Genomic DNA, 10,023 nt, shown 5'->3' with positions numbered 1-10,023 from the left:
TTAATTTTTTGTATTTTATCTTTCCTTTCTAATCCATTTTATACCGCTTGTTGCTCTCGGTGTCTCCTAGCCGCTCAGGCAAATCATACTGTCTAAAAATGAATTTTCCCATCGACAACATGACAATGTTAAATGTTGATGAACATCAATGTTAATTGATGTTAAATGACAAAACGGATTAACTCGCTGCAATATAAAGACAATGTATATATATATATATATCAGTGACGTGCGGTGAGGTTCATGGCTGGTGAGGCACTGACTTCATCACAGTCAGATTTACAAACATATGAACCCTAAAGAGTATCTTATTCACCATTTGATTGGCAGCAGTTAACGGGTTATGTTTAAAAGCTCATACCAGCATTCTTCCCTGCTTGGCACTCAGCATCAAGGGTTGGAATTGGGGGTCAAATCACCAAAAATGATTCCCAGGCGCCGCGCCGCTGCTGCCGCTCACTGCTCCCCTCACCTCCCAGGGGGTGAACAAGGGGATGGGTCAAATGCAGAGGACAAATTTCACCACACCTAGTGTGTGTGACAATCATTGGTACTTTAACTTAACTTTACACATACAAACTGTAGCACACAAAAAAGCACATTTAATTTAAAAAAAACATTATGGTCTTACCTTTACTTATAAATGAAGTCCATGCGCCCTCCTTCTGAACTAAAGCATTGATAACTTGTTGATAGAAGTCTTCCTTATCTTTCTTCAGTTTTAAAAGTCTCTCTGTCTCGATGGAGATCTTCCTTTAAGTATTACCTCATGCTTCGATTGAAAGTCCAGTTTAGAAAACTGTTTTATTTTAGATATGTAATCCTCCATGGTAAAAGTCCAGGCGAGAGGAAAAAATAAACGATCGCTAACTGTTGCTGCTTGTTGTCACTTATTCTGCAGCCGAGTAGTCGCAAAAATGATCCCTGGGATCACTAGCGCCCTCTACCACCATGAGGCGGGATTACTGTGAGCCTCAGCCAGTGCGTCTTCGCAGCCATTTTATGATTGCTCAGCACAAGAAATACGTTACACACATGCAGTTGTTGACAAAATACACTGTACATTATATACCTCAGCTAACTAAACTATGGAAATGTATAATATAATTCATACAGCAATACGGTCTCACTGCACAGCAGGCCAGCAGTTAGCCGAGTCATTGCACAATCCATGGTGAGGCTCAACTGGCTGGTGACTCACCGCAAGTCTCTTCTCAGTATTTGAATGGCAAATGTGAAAATGCAGCGATTTTGAATACAAATAATCTAAAACTGGTGAAGTTAAATGGAAAATAACTTTATAGTATAATCACTGGATACATATAACAATTTAATTAATTTTTACATTTTTTTTCTTTCCATGATGGCACGTGAGGCCCCAGTTCTTAAGGTTAGGGAAAATTCTAAATAGTGATATCAAGACATTGATACAATTTTGATTATACATACGTTTTTTTTTTTTTTAAACTGACTTCTAAACAACGTTGCAAAATAATTGTTTTTGTAAATTATTTTAATAGTCAAATCAACGTCACAACCTAAAATTGAATAAATGTTGTCAAAAAGTATGCTGTTTCAATGTTGTATTTGTCTTGTAGAATATTGGTTGGGAAATGACCAAAATTCGAAGGTCATATCAACGTCAGAACCCAACATTGATTAAACATTGTTAAAACAATTTTGTTTCAACGTTAGGTTTGAGGTACAACATCAACATCAGGACCTCATTCAACAAGTTCTCAATGTTGTTTTAATGTCTTCTGCCTGCTGGGATGGGACCAGTTTAAGGATTATTTGCAGTAAAAACAAAAAATAAATACAAACATTTCAAAATAATTCTTACCAATACAGTAGTATTTGTGTAAATCTAAATGTAAATTCTTCGTATCTACATCTTATCTTACAATGGCTACTAGGATTATTTTGATGCAAAAAAATAAAAATTAACAGTTAAAAAAGGAACTAGAATAATGAGCGAGTCTTTTAAAAGGGACGGCGCCACAAGATCCAGCTCCCTTCAAAGAACCATAAGTCCCATCTTGAGCAGGAAGTAGAGAGGTGGCGTTGACAAACAAGTCAAGTCTTTTGAACGGCTCTTTTGAGTGAACGATTACCGGTTGTGAACCATTCATTTGAGAGCCGTTTTTATGTCCGTGCAGATGCAGCTTCACCTAACTGGCAACTGGACTTGAAAATAAGTCAGAGTCAAAGGAAGCATAGCAGCATATTACTATTATTTTTATTTTCAATTGTCTTTATTTTTATGGATTTTTTTGTTGTTTTACTTGTCTGCTTTGTTGTTCTGAAGTAGTTCAAGTTCTCTCATATTTTATTCTCACTTTATGTATTTTTTTTTCTGTATTGTTAAAAGGCTTTTGTGCTACAAAGTATTCTTCGGTGAGTGAAAACTCAAACTAGTGATGTCACTGTCAAAGCTTAGGGATCTGGCAACACCTTATGGAATGTTTAAAGTTATAACAAAAATTAAATTATCGTTGATATTTCAGAATGATTCGGACAAATAGTTATATTTGTATAGATGTAACTGCTGTGTACCCGTCCCGCCAAGAACCCACACACAGGCTGGATTGGATGATGTGGTACTTTACTGGTAGCTGCAATGAGTGATCAGAACGCACATACACACAATATGTGGTTAGCACCTTCGCTGGTTTCCATGTCATTAGCAGAGTGCGGGAAGTCTGCTCAAGTACATAACATTTTCATATTTTTACAATTACATGAAATGCAATTACAGATGTAACTTAATACAATGTTTTTTAACAGTATACTTTTTTACGTGTGATCGTATAGTGGTTTTACCTTGCTTTTATCTTTACTGGTATTGCAATTAATTCAATACAACATATTTTTTACTTGGTTTTTAACCAACATCATCCTTTTTTTTATATATTTATGAAATAGAAAATAGAAAAATAGAAAATACACTACAAGACATGACATGACCCAAATGATTAAATTGACTTTTAGCACCCTGTAGTGGTGACTAGCGAATACAACAGGCCACGTTGTTCCCATGCATACTTGCCAATCTTGAGACCTCCAAATTCGGGAGATTTTTGGGGGGGGGGGGGGGGGGGGGGGGGTTAAGCGGGAGGAGTATATTTATAGCCAGAATTCACTGAAATTGAAGTATTTCTTATATATATATATATATATAAATAAAATAAATACTTGACTTTCAGTGCATTCTAGCTATATATATATATATATATATATATATATATATATATATATATATATATATATATATATATATATATATATGTATTTTATTTTATATTTATATATATATATATATATATACATATAAATAAAATAAATACTTGACAGTGTTCATTTATTTACACATTTCCACACATAACAATCCTCTCTACTCATTGTTGTATTTGAAAGTGCAATGCTTTGCAGCCAGTAGCACAGCCTTTGAAGGAGCATAGGTATGGGCAGTGTAATATTCTGGGTTGGAGTCAAAAACCAGGCGAGGTGACGAAGTTACGTCATACTTCAGAACGGACTCCCACACTTGCCGTCAGGGTGCGCAATACAACGTAAACTGTAGGCCAACCAAAAAGTAACCACAAAACACTAGTGTTCTGTGGTTACTTTTTGGTTGGCCAAGCGGACGTGACGACAGGCTGTCCTCACTCAGGTCCGCATGGACCTGGAGGGGGCGTGCCTTAAGTCCGGCTGGAAATCGGGAGAATGGTTGTCCCGGGAGATTTTCGGGAGAGGCACCAAAATTCGTGAGTCTCCCGGAAAAGTGTTTTAAAATTTAGTGTATAAAAATTAATTCAGTGTTTAAAAGAATTTGGTTTTATAAAATATTATGTGTTTAAAAATTCAGTGTTTAATAAAATAAAATACCATAGTAAGTAAACAAATAATAGATACATAATAAATTTGTATCTCAAAAAAAAAAAAAAGGGTTCAAGATGTTCATCATAATTGTTCTGTGTACTTTGTGAACACTTGTTTGAACAACTGAATCATATTGGTGCTTTGTTTGTTTTCTTTGGTTAATCCATTCCATAATTTGATTCCACATACGGATATGCTAAAGGTTTTAAGTGTTGTACAAGCATACAAATGTTTTAAATTAGATATTCCTCTAAGGTTATATTTCTCCTCTCTTGTTGAGAAGAATTGTTGTACATTCTTGAGTAGCAGGTTATAGTTTGCTTTGTACATCGTTTTAGCCGTTTGCAAATGCATCAAATAATTGAATTTCAATATTTGTGATTCAATAAATAAAGGGTTTGTATGTTCTCTATATCCAACATTATGTATTATTCTAACTGATCTTTTTGTAACACCATTGCTGAATGAAGTGCACGTTTGTAGTTGTTTCTCCCTATTTCTACACAATAACTCACAACTTTATTCCTTTTTGCGGAAGGAATCTTGGGGTTTATTCACTAATGCACAGCAACCATCTACGGTTTAAAAATAAGGCACCAACAGCAGATGACACAGCTGTAGCTGACTCTTTGGAAGACCCGTGTCACGTGACTTCAAACTTGACACCTCATTGGCTGGTTCTGAGACAGGATCGATTGCTTCAGTCTTAAATTACCGGAGGTGAGTCTTGCGTTTTGCAGCATCAAATTTTTTTGCACTGAATTTTTAAACATGCATTTTGCTAAGATATTTTCTTCCAATGAAATTGTCAGCATAATTTGATGTTACAAATTTCAATTCACAAATTCAAACAAAAAAAACATTCAGCTACATAAATTGAGTTTTTTAAAGAAGCGGTCGTAATAATAATAATATTAATGGATTAGATTTATATAGCGCTTTTCTAGACACTCAAAGCGCGTCACAAAGAAGTGAGAACCCATCATTTATTTTTACAACTCACTCATTCATCATTCATTCACCAGTGTGAGCGGAACCGGGGGCAAGGGTGAAGTGTCCTGCCCAAGGACACAACGGCAGCGATTTTTTGGATGGTAAGAGGCGGGGAGCGAACCTGCAACCCTCAGGTTTCTGGCACGGCCCTCTACCCACTACGCCATACCGCCCCAAGACACACATTAACCTCCAAGGAGCTATAAGGACGTGCAGTGACATTTTAAAAAGGCACCATGATGGCAAAAGACATATGAAGAAGTGGCATCTGGCAAATGACCGCCATAACCAACAACACCAGGGGGTGCTCCACTAACCACGTTAAACCCAGATTCCGAACTAACAAAGGTCTTAACTCATTCTCTTTCTATGCCACATCAATGTGGAATGCGCTCCCAACAGGTATAAAAGAAAGGGCATCTCTATCCTCCTTCAAAACCGCTATAAAAGTTCACCTCCAGGCAGCTACAACCCTAAACTAACACCCTCCCCGGATTGCTAATAATCAAATGTAAACAATCAAATGCAGATTCTTTTTCTTATGCCTTCTGATCTCTCTCTCTCTCTCTCTCTCTCTCTATGTCCACTACTTGATGTCCATACCCCCCCCCCCCCACCCCACCCCCCCTCCACACTCCTGATTGTAAATAATGTAAATAATTCAATGTGATTATCTTGTGTGATGACTGTATTATGATGATAGTATATATGATAGTATATATCTGTATCATGAATCAATTTAAGTGGACCCCGACTTAAACAAGTTGAAAAACTTATTCGGGTGTTACCATTTAGTGGTCAATTGTACGGAATATGTACTTCACTGTGCAACCTACTAATAAAAGTCTCAATCAATCAATCAATCAATCACAACTAATTCTTATCTATCAAGTTATTTTCTGGCTTGGAGAGGCAGCACCTGTGGTCTGGCTTGGAGAGGCAGCACCTGTGGTCTGGCTTGGAGAGGCAGCACCTGTGGATACAACAGCTGATTGACATTCAAAAACCTTTCGATGTGTTACGCTTGATAAAAGTGTGTTTTTAAGTGATACCTGAAGATTTAATGTCTGGATCCACAGCAAAAGACCACCAGCAGGAGCACCAGCAGCAGGAGCCCCAGCAGCAGGAGCACCGGCAGGATGACAAAGACCAACCTGGAGGTTCCTGTCAGGACACCACAAGGTTTAAGGGGAGGTGTGACTCAGATGGTAGAGCCACTACGCACTATCCTAGTCACTGCGGCTACAAATGTAGCTTCCCACCAAAGGTGTGGGAGTGAGTAAAGGGTCTCACTAGCTATGTGCACAGACACATTTAATCGGATTAAAAGCCGAACCGGAATAAAAATGCTTCATGTAAACACGCCATTCGAAATATTCTGACCCGATAACACACTTTCGGATCAATATTTATTTCGGATTGAGACGGCTGGTTTAGGCCGATAGTCATTCAGATTGTAGCACATGAAAACACTTCTTCTGAAACGATCCTTACTTGTCTTTGACGTCAGATATACTTTGGTGGTGGAGCGAGAACTAAATGTAATAGTCTCAGAATGAAGCGATTTTCTTGCTGCTGTCTCCCCCTCCCTATTCAACATGTACAGAAGTATTGTTATAAGCTGTTGAGTTTGTTGCCTTAAAACAAGACTAGCAAAAACAAAAGTATGTCGATGTCACAACAAAAGAAGGGATCCAGTTGTCTGAGCGAGCGATTTTATTCACAACATTAGAGCTATACTAAGTGTTAACTGCTAGCCTCAGGTACGTGCACAGAATGTTGTAACATGAAGACGCCAACCCATACATATCGCAACATAAATGGCACAAAACAACTCCATTTAAACAAAAGTGGTGGACAAAAGAAAAACTAAAAAAATAAATACTGTGACAATGTCGGACAAGCAGAAATGCACAAAGCTAAGTTTGTTTACACCGGAAGTCACTGTCATTGAGCGAACTTGTCCAAAAGATGGCGCTCTAGCCCAAAAAATAAGACACCTTCCCTATTACGGTACATGGTGCGCATGTCAAAATAAAGTATTCAAATTTAAGGTGTGATGCATGAAAATTCACGTCATAATCAGATCATTTTTTTCAGGCTCCATGTACACAGGAACATTGTAATCCGAATGATGATCAAATGAAATACATTTTGTCCACGTACACGTGGCTACTGCTAAGCACTTTAGGTGTCAAAAGAGGCGCTATGTAAGATCTGATCCATTATTATTGAATGATCTTTCTTGCACGAGTACGAAGAATGTCAGAAAAGTTCCAGGACTGGTGTCACAAACTACAATTTCTACTCCCACGTATTCCACATTAGAAGTGAACCCCAAGACCCTGCTCGCGACTGAGAGACGGCACGCACACAGGGGTGGGGGGGAGCGGTCGTGGGGATTTTACCGAAGATGAGTGACAGCAGGAGTCAAATTTGGACACATTTTTAAAGTGTTAGACTCCAGAAAGGCAGTTTGTACACTTTGTAAAGTAAAAATGTCATATCGAGCAGGCTCCACAAACAACCTGCACTTTCACATGTAGACTGTGCATAGTAGCAACATCTGTGCCCTCAAAAAGAATCTTCTCCAAGACAGGGCAGATCATACCAGAAAGGAGAAACAGGATCAGCCCCTAAAAGTCGAGGCCATTGTTTTTTTGAATGCCAATCTTTGTTAAAACGTCACCTTGATGCTGCTTTTACTTTTTGTTTTTCACATATTAAGTCAGACCTAGGCAAAATTCGGCAAATTCACATGCGGCCCATTAAGATTTTTAATCTGGTCCGCCAGATGTTCTGCATCATTTTTTTTAGACCTTTAACATCAAAACTGTAGCCGCCATTATGATGTGCAGTGCTGTTTTTAAATTATTGTAAGTGTTGAACTATAGAAAGTGTTTCAATGGTTGAAATCTGCGCTTTTGAGTGTTATCGGAGTTATTACAATAATCTACGTCACAGCAGCTCAGACGAGGAACAAACCAGAGTGGGCGAGGTTTGTTTTCAGAGCAGCCAGCCCGAAACAGATGCGGAAGCAGATTTTTACAACAAATTTCAGCATAAAAGTGATAATATAATCATATTGTTGGTGTTTATTACTCTTTGCATTCATATTTTGCTGTTTTTTACATTTTTGTTGTGTTTTGCTTGATTGTAAAAGATGTCTATCAAAGAGCTGGTCTGAGAAGTAAAAGAGGAGCGACATTCATATGTTGTTAATATTCATTGTTTTATTGTTCATAGTTAATATTGTAAATCCCACTTTCTTTATGTTAATGTACATTTTGCGTGTCCCATTTAGTAAAAGACTGTAAAATTCCATTCCGTTTTTTTGAGGTGGTCTATTATAAGGTTTTTAGAACTCTATCAGACATTGTGACTTTTGGTATTAGTGTTCCTGAAAAAAAGGGAGCCAAACACACATACTGTACAGCAGATTTTTTTTTTTACAGCTAAATGTGGATATATAATTTATACACACATACACCTTGGCCCCCCAGACACATTTTTTTCTCTCAATGTGGCCACCCGAATCAAAATATTTGCCCAGCTCTGTATTACCGTATTTTTCGGAGTATAAGTCGCACCGGCCGAAAATGCATAATAAAGAAGGAAAGAAACATATATAAGTCGCACTGGAGTATAAGTCGCATTTTTTGGGGAAATTTATTTGATAAAACCCAACACCAAGAATAGACATTTGAAAGGCAATTTAAAATAAATAAAGAATAGTGAACAACAGGCTGAATAAGTGTACGTTATATGACGCATAAATAACCAACTGAGAACGTGCCTGGTATGTAAACGTAACATATTATGGTAAGAGTCATTCAAATAACTATAACATATAGAACATGCTATACGTTTGCCAAACAATCTGTCACTCCTAATCGCTAAATCCCATGAAATCTTATAAGTCTAGTCTCTTACGTGAATGAGCTAAATAATATTATTTGATATTCTACGGTAATGTGTTAATAATTTCACACATAAGTCGCTCCTCAGTATAAGTCGCACCCCCGGCCAAACTATGAAAAAAACTGCAACTTATAGTCCGAAAAATACGGTAAGTTATATTTTGTTGAGTGATGTTTAGTTAAAATGGGTCTTTTTTTATTTCAAATGTATTTATGTCTATGTTATGTTTATTAATAAAGCCATATAAATACTATACATAGGTTATAGTTTGTGTGCTTTGACATTAGTTGTTAATTTTACACATAATTTGGTAATACATTAATTTAAAGTAACAAACATTTGAGGAACCACTTGGGAGCCAAAATTCCCATCACTACTATGAATATATATTAGTTCAGTGTATGCATAATCGTTTTGTCCGAGAGGCTACTGGGGGCTGTGTGTGCACGGCCCGTACAATTGTCATCACCTTTCCATGGTGGCCCTGGTCCCACCCTTCGAAACAGAGATATTGCAAAGTTTGCATGTTGCTGTGCGACTTGTTGGTTGCTCGAGTTTGTAATGTTACCACAGCGCCATCATTTTGTTTGCTTTTGTAGCGCAGTCCTCCGTTGGTGCTTATTGGCTTCGTACACCCAAGGTTTCTTATTAGTATGGTACCGGAGAATTAGTCACAAGTAGTCTACGATACTTATACCTGTTAATCCCTGTTGAAGGCACACACTCTGTTTTCATGAAACATCTTTTTACTGCATTAAAGGTCTTTTTTAAAGTAACTTTCCCTAGAGTAATTCCATTACTTTTTTGGTAGAGTAACAAACAACTATAATGAATTACTTTTTAAGAGTAATTTTCCAAACACTGCTTGTCTGTGTGCTAATGACTGCTGCTTCAACAGGACAACTTTCCAGTTCACAATGCGCACCTGACAAAGGATTTCTAACCTCACTCTTTTGGACAAACATGCAAGTTCCCCTGAGCTAAATCCAAATGCCAAACACCCAATTTCTTCTTTTGACATTTTTAACTTTCAAAAGATCCATCAGTGAAAAAAAATTAAATTCCTGTCTTATAGGAGTGTATACTGTATACTAGTGTCGTCCCGATACCAATATTTTGGTACCGGTTACCGGTACCAAAATGTATTTTGATACTTTTCGGTACTTTTTAAATAAAGGGGACCACAAAAAATTGCATTATTGGCTTTATTTAAACAAAAAATCTTAG

This window comes from Entelurus aequoreus, linkage group LG09, assembly GCF_033978785.1.
Source record: "Entelurus aequoreus isolate RoL-2023_Sb linkage group LG09, RoL_Eaeq_v1.1, whole genome shotgun sequence".
NCBI lineage: Eukaryota > Metazoa > Chordata > Actinopteri > Syngnathiformes > Syngnathidae > Entelurus > Entelurus aequoreus.
Note: the sequence above shows the minus strand (reverse complement) of the source record.